Here is a 13,637-nt window from a genome sequence, read left to right on the forward strand (position 1 = left end):
GGCGCATCCCTAGGGATGCGCCAGTTATTGTAAATCCTAAATACATTGTGGCAGATTTACAAGCCCCTTGCGCCGCTTTTACGCCGCCGTTGCGTTACTTTTGTGACGCAGCGGTGGCGCAAACGTTGCACCATGGTGTGGGGTATTTACAACGTGACGCATCTCCCAGATGCGTCACGTTGTAAAGCCCTGCGCCAGAAGAGGCATACCATCGCAGGGGGAGGGGCTCCTGCGCAGGAACGCCTCCCAAAAGTGGCTGAGTGAAATCTACAAGATTTCACTCAGTCACTTTTGGGCCGATGCTGCTTCAAAACCCTGCGCCTGCTTGAAGCAGGCGTAAGGATTGACGCAGCATTGTACACATAGGGCCCCCCTGATCATTGCTGGAGCTGCGTCGCGCTTGCTATGCAACTCCAGCAATGTGCCGCTTTTCTGGCACAGATGCGTGACGCACTGTGCTGTTTTTGCCCCATGGTGTGCCGCATTGTAAATACGGCGCATCATGGGTGGCGGAGCCGCGGCGCACAATTACTGGCGCATCCTTGCCAATATGCAGGGATGCGCCAGTAATTGTAAATCTGCCGCATTGTGCATTGTCTCTGCTTAGCGGATTCTGAAGTGGTTAAAAGGGCCTGCTGTGTTCCTTGGAAGGCCTCCCAAAATGGAGGGTGCTGCTGCTCAACGAGACATTTGAGGCTTAAGCAGGGTTTTAGCTATCCTGTCCTCGTCAGTTCATAGAAGGTGCCTTCCACACAAAGCAGTGATCAGAAAACATACCTCGAGCTCTGAAAATGCCACAGAAGAAGCGAACACACAAGGGCCTAATCGATTTAATCTCACCTGCATTGCAGCGTTGATGGGAGCCTGCCACCTCCAGAGCTCACGAAGCTCATTCACAGTTACAAACTCATGGTGCCCACGAAATCAGACTTAGTAGATGGTCTGCAAGGTTCGAGGAAGATCTCTGAGACCACCTCAAAGAAGACCTCCTCCCGAAGGGGCTGTGGGATTACCTTCTGAGTGACTAGAAAGCAAAATGGAAAGGTCATAGGAATGCCATGCTTGTAATAGGAGATAGCCTCTTACCATTAGAAAACGAGATTACCAGACTGGGACTTCTTTTTTTTGTGTTGAAATTGTTTATTAGCATTTATTAAATATAAGACAATACAAGCAGTAAAATACAGAAATGTGCAATATGATAAAACAAATTGCATTGGAAGTAATGCATAAAGTTAAATATATATGAATTCATAAGGATGAAGAGGTCACAGAAGAACGTGTACGATCCACGGCAGCCCTCGCACTTCTTAAATAAATGTGACATATATTAAGACGGTTTTGAAAGCTGTGGAAGAGGAGGGTTACAGAGGCCCCTATGGAAATTAATTGACAAAGGCGTGTCCTTCCAAATAATTTTTGGGGTTAATGAAAAAATGAGTGGGACTCTGCAGACGGCTAAGGCCATGGGTGGCGACTCAAGAAGGATGTCGCGCCTGACAATGTATTTCAGACTTCCTCGACATTTTTACTCACGCACGTGCTGAATTCCAAACTTTTCCTCCTATTGTAGCATAAACCAACGCGAATATATTCGTGAACATTTGCACCGATTTCCAGAAAAGAACCCCGGCAAATGAGTGCATATGGGGTGCATGGCAATTATTAATGCTATACGATCAATCATATCACATCGCCACTCGAACACGCTCTGCAAGTGGAGCATCGGCTTTGTGCCCAATAACTCACGGTTTATTTCATGAAGGCACTCGACCTCGCATGATAAACACACATTCAGAAACAAGAAATGTTGTGATTATATCATACTGCTCTGACATCTGGCGGCCTCGCTTCAACCTCATCGCCAAGGGATATTACAGCAACAGCTTCTTTAGTCCAAGTTCTTAAACCTGACCTGGCCGTGTACGTCACACAGTTTTGCCAATGCACTCTGTTGACCAAGGATAGGATTTAGACACCTGGGACATATTTTGGTTGCTAAAGGTTATACGGATTACTATTAATCATGGGATAATAATTTACTTCAAACACAGGAGATATGTTGCATCAGTTACAACATTAACTTTTTGGGGTCATAGAAGGCACCTGGAGAATTGTCCTCCAATATACGACAACCAATTAAAATCATGATACTAATTTTCTATCCATGAAACGTAGCACACGGTCCATGGACGGGAGACGTTCACATTTTCTTAGGCGAGGTTTTGCAAAGATTACAGACTTCTTACTTTGGTTAAAAAGTTTTATAATGTTTGATGATGGACGAACATTCTTCCCCAAAAAATTCTGAAAAAACATTTTTGGAAGAGAACTGTCACTGTGAGAGAGAGAGAGAGAGAGAGAGAGAGAGAAAGAGAGAGAGAGAGAGAGAGAGTTGTTTGCTCCCTCTGTTTAGTGTGGGTTAAGGAACTGAGGGCCATATTATCAAGGCCGGCGATAAAATTAAAAGTTCTGGTGTGAACATGGGCTTCTATGGGAATTCGCAAGGGCATATTATCAAGCCCATTATCGCCGCTTTAGCGGCAGTTTCCTGCCGCTAAAGGGGCGATAATTTTAACGCCGTTCTTGTAGTATGCCCCAGTCTCGTTTACCTTTATTGGAAATAGAGCGGGTCTGGAATGAGGTGGGGGTGAAAGACTGATGTGTGAGCAATGCCTTATGCCCCAGTCTCGTTTCCCTTTATTGGAAATAGAGCGGGTCTAGAATGAGGGGGGGGGGGGGGGGGGGGTTGAAAGACTGATGTGTGAGCAATGCCTTTTAGAGGGGCCAGCGAGAAAATACCCTGCAGCAGGGCTAAAACAGAGAGTGGTTGTTAATGCTCAGTAGGGGCAATTGTGAATCTAAAATGGAGTGGGGGCTCAGAGACTGCTGGGGATGCAAGGGGATTCAGAAGGAGCTCCCCTGGCTCAGGAGGGATTGAGCTGTGGGTATGAAGGTAGACCATAGACACAGCCCACTACCATAACTGCAGCTATGGAGTTTAACAAAAGCTCTCATATAGCAATGCTGTGAAACAATTTACCTTCAAACAATTTTACATAAGTCTGGGGAATTTATCTTCTTTGCAGACTATGACTAGACACTTAAAGATGTGTGCTTAGGGGCATAAACTGTCAAGTCAAGTCAAGTCAAGAGATTTATATAGCGCGCTACATACCCATAGGGTCTCAAGGCCCTTGAGGAAGGGTGGGGAATTACTTGTCGAATATCCAAGTTTTAAGTTGCTTTCTGAATGCTAGGTGGTTCTGAGTAAGGCGAAGGTGAGTGGGAAGAGAGTTCCAAGTTTTAGCTGCCAGGTAGGAGAAGGATCTGCCTCCCATGGTGGTTTTGTTGATGCGAGGTACAGTGGCAAGGGCTTGGTTGGAGGATCGTAGATGACGTGAGGGGGTGTAAAAGGACAGTCGTGTGTTGAGGCATTCGGGTCCAAGTTCGTAAAGTGCTTTGTGTGCGTGGGTTAGGAGGCGGAAAGTAATCCTCTTATTTACGGGGAGCCAGTGGAGGTTTTTCAGGTGACCAGAGATGTGTTCTTTACGCGGGATGTCTAGTATGAGCCTGGCTGAAGCGTTCTGGATGCGTTGGAGTTTTTTCTGGAGTTTTGCGGTGGTGCCGGCGTATAGGGTGTTTCCGTAGTCCAGGCGACTCGTGACTAGTGCGTGGGTGACCGTTTTTCTAGTTTCGGTGGGGATCCAGCGAAATGTTTTTTTGAGCATGCGAAGAATGTTGAAGCAGGATGATGAAACGGCGTTGAATTGTCTGGTCATCGAGAGTGAGGAGTCCAGGATGACGCCCAGGTTCCGTGCGTGGTCCGTCGGGATGGGTGCTTTTCCAAGGGCCTCTGGCCACCAAGAGTCATCCCAGGCGGAGGGGGAGGTGCCTAAGATGAGGACTTCTGTTTTGTCTAAGTTCAGTTTCAGACGGCTGTGCTTCATCCACTCGGCTACTTCTTTCATTCCTTTGTGTAAGTTGGTTTTGGCGTTGTTAGGGTCTTTGGTGAGTGAGAGGATCAGTTGAGTGTCGTCAGCGTAGGAGATGATGTTGAGATTGTGTTGGCGAGCGATGGCCGCAAGGGGGCTCATGTATACGTTGAAGAGGGTGGGGCTGAGTGACGATCCTTGTGGCACGCCGCAGATGACTTCAGAGGCTTCTGACTTGAATGGTGGGAGGCGGACTCTCTGGGTTCTTCCGGTGAGGAACGAGGTGATCCATTCCAGTGCTTTTCCTTGGATTCCGATGTTTCTGAGGCGCTGTAAAAGGGTGCTATGACAGACTGTGTCGAAGGCAGCGGAGAGGTCGAGGAGGATGAGGGCGACTGTGTCTCCGTTGTCCAGTAGAGTTCGAATGTCGTCTGTTGCTGCGATAAGTGCGGTCTCAGTGCTGTGTTTGGCTCGGAAGCCGGACTGTGAGGAGTCGAGGGATTTGTTGGTTTCAAGGAAGGTGGCAAGCTGGTTGTTGACAGCTTTCTCGATGACTTTGGCCGGGAATGGAAGAAGCGAGATGGGGCGGTAGTTTTTGAGTTCGGTGGGGTCAGCTGTGGGTTTTTTCAGAAGGGCGCTGAGTTCTGCGTGTTTCCAGCTTTCCGGGAAGGTGGCGGAGTTGAGGGAGCAGTTGATGACATCTCGGAGGTGTGGTGCTATGATGGAGTCGGCTTTGTTGAAGATGTGGTGAGGGCATGGGTCAGTAGGGGATCCTGAGTGGATGGAGTTCATCAAGCGGATGGTATCCTCAGTGGAGATTGCGTTCTAGTCGTTAAGGATGTTCAAGGGGGGTGAAGGTCCTGCAGAAGGTTGGGTTGGTTGGTGTCCGGGTTGGTTGTCGAAGCTATTGTGGATGTCTGTGATTTTGTTGTGGAAGAAGGAAGCTAGGGAGTCGCAGAGGGCTTGAGAGGGGGTGATGTCGTTGGAGTTGGCTGATGGGTTGGTAAATTCTTTGACCATGTTGAATAATTCCTTGCTGTTGTGGGCGTTGTTGTCTAGTCGGTCTTTGAATGCGGCTTTCTTGGCAGACCGGATTAGTTGATGGTGTATGCGGGTGGCGTTTTTGAAGGCGTCCCTGGTGCTGGTGTTTGGGTCTTTTTTCCAGGCCTTCTCGAGGGAGCGACAGAGTTTCTTTGATTTCTTAAGATCATCGTTGAACCAGGAGGCGTTTTTGCTGCCTAGTTTGATTTGGCGTTTTTTCAACGGTGCTAGGATGTCGGCGCTGTTGGATAGCCATTGGGTGAGGTTAATGGCTGCTTGGTCGGGGTTTGAGGAGTGGGCAGGGGGGTTTTGAAGAAGCGATGAGGAGATCTGGTCGATGGTGATTTTGTTCCAGTTTCTTCGCAGGGTGGGTTGAGGATGGTTGTGGATTGTGGTCTTATTGTAGATAAAGTGAACGCAGCTGTGGTCCGTCCAATGGAGAGCTGTGGTGTGACAAAATGAGACATGTTTGCTGGAGGTGAAGATAGGGTCGAGTGTGTGACCTGCAATGTGGGTGGGGGTAGTGACAAGTTGTTTGAGTCCGAGGTTGGCGAGGTTGTCCAGAAGGGTGGTGGTGCTGCTGTCATTGCTCTTTTCCAGGTGAAAATTGAGGTCTCCCAATAGAATGTAGTCCTCGGAGGGGAGGGCGTGTGGGGTGATAAAGTCAATGATGTCGTCACTGAATTGTGCACGGGGTCCTGGGGGCCGGTAGAGGAGGGTGCCTCTGAGAGTGGTCGTGGGGTCGGTGTGGATCTGGAAGTGGAGGTGTTCGGCGCTAGCAAGGTTGACGTCTAAGCTGGTTGAGATGCGGATGGAGTTCTTAAGGACGATATTTATGCCTCCTCCTGTTTGCTTGATGCAGTCTTTACGGATGATCTTGTATCCTTCCGGGATGGCAATGGTGATGTCTGGGGCTGAAGAGGCATTCATCCATGTTTCTGTTAGGAAGGCGACGTCCGGTGACTACAAACAGAGCTCAGTTCTTCTAATCCCAATATAACACAACGTTCTTGATGGTTTATCGTTGTGAGTTCACTGCAGGCTTACTTCCCTGCTGAGACTGTGATCAGTCACATCATTCCCTGTCTCTTTCCCTGGAACTGGTCATCCTTCATGGGCAGCCTTTCCACTATCTTTGTCCCTTGGCTCAGTGCGATCCTCCACAAACTATCTATCATGGCTACCTGCACTCTTAAAAGATTTTTGTACTATTGTTTTATGTGTTTTAATTCTTCTGATTTGCACATTGAAGGGAGGAAGGCACTTTAAGACTGTTGTTTCTGAAAGGGAGGTGGGAGCAGCTAAAATATACTCTCGCCACTTGTATTGAATCCTCTGCCATTTTTCCCTCCTTGGGACACCTGGAGGTGCCATTTTGGTGGCGTGTGCTCAAGTTCTTTTTTGGCCACATGCATTTAAGCAGAGGTGTTGTGTGGACATGTGGCTGGCGCACCAAAGTGCACCTAAGGCAAGCCGGTCTGGGCCAGTCAGTATACCGGAAGTGTCCAGCGCCAGCCACTCTGCCCGATGTTCTACAGAAGGTTGGCCGTGCATAACTTATGATGGCAATGCACTGCTTAGCATGGCCTCTAGGTTTTAAAGCATGCTCCATTTCCTATGTTAAGGGGTGGTTTTTCCTGCCTGCACTGTCACTGGGCACCAAACCCTTCAGTAAAAATAAAGGTAGAAGACCCCGTATAAACAAAGAGATCTTTAAATGCGCAGTTTTCTGCAGCATTTTTGAATGTTTCCTTGTTGCAGAAACATGAGGTTAATATTTATCGATTTTCCGAAAGAGGAAAAGCCTAATATCCTGTTTCTAACAGAAACATGGCTCACAGAATTCTCCAACCCGACTATAACAGTAGCTGTCCCTAATGGATACACAATTCTCAGAAAGCCCACCTTAAGGGTAGGGGAGGGAGGATCGTAATAGTACATAAAAATGAATTTGATTGCACGCCCATCCCTCTTGAGGAACTGGAAGGTGCAAAAGGGTTAGGCTTCTACCTTACTGTTTCACCCCGTAAATCTGTTGACAGAGCACTTATCTACAGAGCGCTGGGATATGACGGACCTTTTCTCAAATCTTTGGGAAATGGCGTGGCCTCCTGGACTCTTAGATACGCTAATTTTATAGACCTAAGTGACTTTAATCCCTATTTGGACAAAACAGCAGAGAATGAGGGAGCTTCACTCTTAGACACTAGAGGGCTTATAAGGATCATGGGCAGACTAGTGGCGCTGGGACCAGCGGCCAGTGATGTGGCCGTCCCGCACATGCAATTAGGATGCCACCACCACCACCATTCCCAGCATTGTGGTGGGTGGTGCTCACAGCAACGCCCGCCACAATGCTGGGAATGCACTGTGTGCATTGTCATGCACAAGGCGACTGGCACCGCGCGGTGCCTGCCACCTAGTCCTTTACAATGTATGGGGGTACAACATACAAAGTAATTAAAGGAGGGTTCGAGGGACAGTTTAATGACCTGAGCACAGTTATTATCCCCCTAACAGACTATGAGAAAAACAACGAATAACTGTGGGTCTAAAAACATAAGACTATGTGTGTGTAGCTGGCTATGTGTCTGTTTCAGAGTGTAAAGTGAAAACAGACTAAAGGACAATCACCCATTATGAAAATATGTCCATCAGTTACGTGTTCTGTACCACCCAGTACATCATTTGGTCTACTTCACAGTAGGTAGTCCTTTTTGCATCTCCAAAGATAATAACAGGAGATGGTTGTTGAAGATGGATGTCTGGTAGATGTTATTTGGATCGTAACTGAAAGCAGTGCATTAGTGATAAGTGAAAAAGTAAATGTGTATATAGTAAAATTGGATAGTGCAAGCAATGTAACTTTATTCTGGAGTCATGCACCTCCAACGCTAAAATCAATAGAGTGCAAAAAAGTCAGATGGTTCAAACAAATAACTTCTGACTGGGTAATCTGGTTGACATGTTTCTGCGGACATTTAAAGGCCAAAGCTTGTACCTGCCGCTTCCTCAGGACCCATTAACTTAATTGCTACTGCTTAAACGTGAAAAGATATTTACAAAAGGACACTCGTGAACAAAAATGCTAAATGTCACCTGTTCACTTCTGGTTCTCCTCCTGAATGAGTCAGAGGGTCCCAATGTAGAACCGCAACATACACACACATAGACAAGAGATACAAAATGGGATATCACACCTTCATTAGTAAGGGCTATCAATACACATTACTCAATTGCTATTCCTAACATATATGGTCTAATGACCTATTATATGTATCCCATTATTCAAATTATCATGGGCTCACCTTAATTTGTAAGGGGAAACTGCCTCGCCTCACCTGGCAAACAGCTCAGGAATTCGAAGCACCGCTCTGTAGTGCAGAGAATAATAAAATAAAATAGTTGTGAAGAAATCTATGACTACTCAGCAATGTGAGACTCAATGCTTTGAAACACTTCCTTAGTGAGCCTCAATTTTCATGTCAACTTATTTACAAATGCTCGTTTTTTGATGATTATCCTTTGCGTTTCTATATTAAACTTCATGCATCTCATGCTATGTGTTGATGGAAAATTACGCGATAACCGAGTAGTTTAACATCAATTATTTGCACTTATTTCCTTTATATTTTCATGCCCCGTTATATCATGTGGACTTGCGGTATCCCGAGATGTACTCAGCCCACAGTTCATGAGAGCGGCTGTAAAGTGGATATAAATGCCCCACCCAGTATTTTCACCCTGGTTGGAAATCAGAGACCTGCCGCACATTTCTCAATTAATAGCATGGCCACGTCTTTGTCTTAGCGCACGATCTTAGGCAGCGCGCATAACGCATTACATATTCATTTTCTGATTTTCATAAACGTCTCAATTCTAAGCTCCATGTCTCTCATGCTATGCGTCGGTGGAAAATTATGCGAGCGACGACCATTATTTTCACTTTTACTCTTGTATTTTCATGCCCCGTCTTCTTATGTGGACTCGCGAATCTCTGAAATACGCTCAGCTCCCAATACACGAGGGCGGTTGTGCATTAAATCTAAATGACTCATCCGGTACTCTCACTCTGATTAGAGTTCAGAGACCTTCCACACACATCTCAAGTCCAAGTAAGGTCACATCTTTGACATCGCGCACGTTCCAGAGTAGCGCGTGTGACGCGTTATAACAATCTTTACCTTCTGCTTCTAACCCTTATCTTTCCGTCGGTACTCCAGTCAGCCTGCCGGGCTGTTTGGGGAGGTACCGCGGCCCGTGTTGCCTACTTCCTTATTGATTCTATGCACTACTGTGATTGGTTAGCAGAATGCCCATAGAACTACTGTGAATCATGGGAATTGTGGTTCACAGTACATCGTTCTATATTGTTAACAGAATCTTCTCTCTATATACTTTAATGGATCCATTTCCATGGCTGTAAACCATCTACACGTCTTTATACATTATTGCAAACGATTGCTAGTTAATATGTCATGGTCAAATCCCGGTGCTTCACGTGATCAAGTTCACGTGAACCCTGGTATATGTAGTTCATGATACATACCTTAATGATGTTATTTTCATTAATGGTGTTATTCATATACAAACAGACCAAAAGATTACCCCTGAATGCACAAATACATCCGTTTATAGTAGTAGAAATTAATTTCGCATTCAATTATTGTGTGGATAACCAGTCAGGATCTCAGCAGGTGGCCAAAAACGTAATAGTCGCATTCGTGCATCCAAAAGAGTATAGCAGGAATATTTATTTGCAAGGATAAATAGCTATCATGTAGGAGGATCTTCATAACGTTCTAGGACAAACTGCCAAAGTGACAGCAAATTAAAAGTTAGACTTGCGGCAGAAAGGGGGTCTATAATGCCATCCAAGGGATGTCTTCATTGAGACCGGTTTTGTCACAATTGAGTTTATACACCCATTATTGTTCAATTTTAAATAGATGTCTGGACACATCAGTTATATGTGCTGGGATATTCGGCTGTTCCAGTACTGTCCATTCAAAATCCGTTGGTTTATGACCCACTTGGATGTAATGATTCGTGAGACGGGTCGCTTGCTTCTTGCACCTTATTGTGCTCTTGTGCTCAGAGATCCTTGTTCTGATCTTACGAGTCGTCATTCCCACATACCTAAGTGTGCACGGGCAGGTAATGAGATAGATCAGATGGCTGCTGTTGCAATTAGTAAATCGTTTTTGTTCCCAGCGACGGCTTGTCCCTATATCAATAGATGTCGTATGTTTTGTCTGGGGACATGCAGCACAATTGCCACACGGGAGGTGGCCCACCACCGGTGGCATGTTCCATAGTGTGCCAACTTGGTGAACTTCTCCGGCTGGGGGTCTGGTATGTATCAGGTGATCTCTTAAGCTCATGGCTCGTTTGAAAGCAAACAGTGGTTGTTCCAAAGAGTCTTTCCCCGTGTTCAAGATCTTCCAATGTTTGCGAACTATGCGTTGAATCGCATTAGACCTTGTGCTGAAAGTATTGACACATGTCAATCTTTCGTTCTTCTCTTTGGGGATAGATGGTTCCAACAAGGCTTCACGATTATTATTCGCCGCTCTCTTCTTTGAGCGTTTAACAAGTCTCTTTGGATAGCTCCTGTCACAAAGTTGTTGGGCGAAATCTTCAGAATGTTTCTCGAAGTCTTCTTTTGTCGAGCAGTTGTGTTGTACGTGTAAAAATTGTCCATATGGTAAGTTGTCACGCAAAGACTTCGTGTGACAACTGGTGTACTGTAGTAGTGAATTTCAGGCCATGGGCTTCCTATACAGTTCTGATTTGAGACCCTGTGGTGTCACTGTAATTAGTAGATCCAGGAATGCTAATGAATGGTGATTACATTCCTACTGTGAAGTAGACCAAATGATGTACTGGGTGGTACAGAACACGTAACTGATGGACATATTTTCATAATGGGTGATTGTCCTTTAGTCTGTTTTCACTTTACACTCTGAAACAGACACATAGCCAGCTACACACACATAGTCTTATGTTTTTAGGCCCACAGTTATTCGTTGTTTTTCTCAATGTATGGGGGTACCATAGGTACCTCCCATGTGCACACCTCACCCCCCAATACCCTGGGGGCCCGTAACGGGCCCCTGTAAGCACATTCTGCATGCCTTTTCCTGGCAGCGTTGGGCTGCTCCCCGCTGCTTTCCTAATATGGATGGCGGTGTCACCCGGTCACCTGTGTCACTGGCAGAAAACCGGCGGATGGTCTTCCCGTTTGCCGGGGGTCCCTCCGCCATACTAAAATAGTGTGGGGGGGGAATGGGTGGTGGGCGGGGTAGGATGTAGGGCGGATCACCACTGCCATGCAAGCGGAGGTGATCTGCCCTACTTCCTAATCTACCCCTACATCTTATTTAGGGCTTATTCAACATGTGTCTAATCCAACACATCAAGAAGGTCATATACTAGACAAACTGTGTTCGAACAACAAGATGTACTTAGTTGAACTTTTGCTACTGGTATGGTCAGGTCAAGTTCAGGTGGCAAAAAACGACAAAAGACCCACTCATACTGGAGAAAGCCAGAGCCACATCAAGAGCATTGCAATTGATTTCAGCCATTGGACATCACTTGCTCTCTGGAAGAGAACATCCCCTCACTCTCAGGAGTAACAGAATTAGATGTCAACTGGTTAGATGATTGGGTTAACAGTACAACTAACAAACTGGCACTGGCTTCCAATTTAATTTTTCATAGAACCAAGCCAACTGCTAAGCATGGGCGGAAAATCCGTTTCGCTCGCGGATTTTGCGGATTTTCGGGAAATTCGCAATCCGCGAGATTCGCGAATCTCCCGCAAAATCCGCAAATCCGCGAGCAGCGGATTTTGCTCGCACTGCTCGCACTGTTCGCGTGAGTTCGCGGCTTCCCAGTACAACTTCGCGCCCCGCGAATAAGTGCTAAATTGCAGAAATACGATCTTAGCAAAACTGAAACTACTTACCAGGTTCAAAAGTTCAGGCTCATCATTAGTAGCCATTTCCTGTAGTGCTTCCTGAGGGGCCCCTCCAGAGTTCAGTTGCCAGTTGCAACTATTATGTGACCCTGCTCTGAACTTCAGAATAGTTACACATATGCCACAAAGGTCCTGAATTACAGCTAAGGGAGACAAGCAGGAGCAAGGCTGGAAGTTAAAATCCATTAATCAGCCCCTAATTCATTATTGTCAGTTGGGGCAGGGCAGGTGTTGTAACTAATTTTGCAACAATGAAAGCACTTAGCAAGTGCAAAAGATCACTAATCAGGGCGCACTAAGGAAGCAGGTGCCAGCTAAAAAAATATTCTGTGACACATTAATCAGCCCCAAATTAATTCAGGTCACTTGAGGCAGGGAAGGTGTGCTTTGCTTTGCCGAAAATAATGTACACTGGACAACCAGAGGGTGTGGTGATGAAACAGAGGGTGGCATGGGTGGGCCAGAGGGTGGCATGAGTAGTCAGAGAGTGGCAGTGGTGACAGAGAGTGGCAGTGATGAAGAAGAGTGTCCCAAACAGGCTGGACACGTAGAAACAACAAGTTCGCAAAACTTGCGACCCGACAGGTAAGTTCGCAAATTGCGAAATTGTAAAAACCCTCGCGAACTGGCAGAAACACGGGCGAACACAAAAAAAAAAAATCCGCAAATTCGCGGGAATTCGCGGATTTTGCGGATTGCGAGTTCGCAAATCCGCAAAATTCGCGAACGCGAGATTCGCAAAATTCGCCCATGCTTACCAACTGCCCCTTGGTTGAATGAGAATCTTAAGAATGGAAAGAAACATTGTAAATGCATAGAGAGGCTGTCAGGGCCTGACTTGGTATGTGTTTTCTCTGGAGTGAAATAGTCACCCACTAGAATACTCCCAACCTCTGATCAAGCTAAATTCCCAACTGGTAGATTGACTAGTTAATACCCTTTAACCAGTAATTCTTCCATTCATTCCCTTTTCTTTAGGATCTTGAATGTACAGTGCAGATTTTCCTAAGATTGGCAAATAATTAAGCATTTCTTCATGCCTTGTAAACATGAATGACATTTTTCTTTTCTCTCTGTACATTCTAGTGGAATCTCCTTTTATATATTCTTCTCTTGCAAAGCCTAAATATCTTCTATTCGGGTGGGTCCCTATTAATGTTGGATCGTATTTTCACATAAAAACTCCACTATCTAGTATTATTGTTACTTCTATTTCGCTAACCAATTAGTCCTTTTGTTTACTCTTGTTTTTTCTTCAACCCTGTTGCTGCTCTTATTATTTTATACAATCAGGCTCGATTTCACAAAATTTGCCTAACCAATACTAGCGCGGCTCTAGTCACTCCTTCACTATCCCTCCTTTCTACTCACCCCGCCTTTACTAATCTCCGAAAGTCACACACACACGCTGTTTCAACCAATCCCAGCGCGGCACTCTGTGACGTCAGCGCAACTCCGGCAGCTGATCCTCCCTTCACTAGGTAATATGAAAAAAAAATTCTTAACCTTTCATTTACATTTCTTTAATAACAACATTAAGATATTCACTACTCTGTCAGTTTCATTAAAGTAAGGATTTTTTTTCACTTACTCTTCATACAATGTGAGCAAAACATTTCCGTTTTCTCTTCATACAAGCTTAGAAGAACCTGCTACTCCTCTAGGGTTAACCTTTC

The sequence above is a fragment of the Lissotriton vulgaris genome, chromosome 4_1 (genome assembly GCF_964263255.1).
Source record: "Lissotriton vulgaris chromosome 4_1, aLisVul1.2, whole genome shotgun sequence".
NCBI classification, from domain to species: domain Eukaryota; kingdom Metazoa; phylum Chordata; class Amphibia; order Caudata; family Salamandridae; genus Lissotriton; species Lissotriton vulgaris.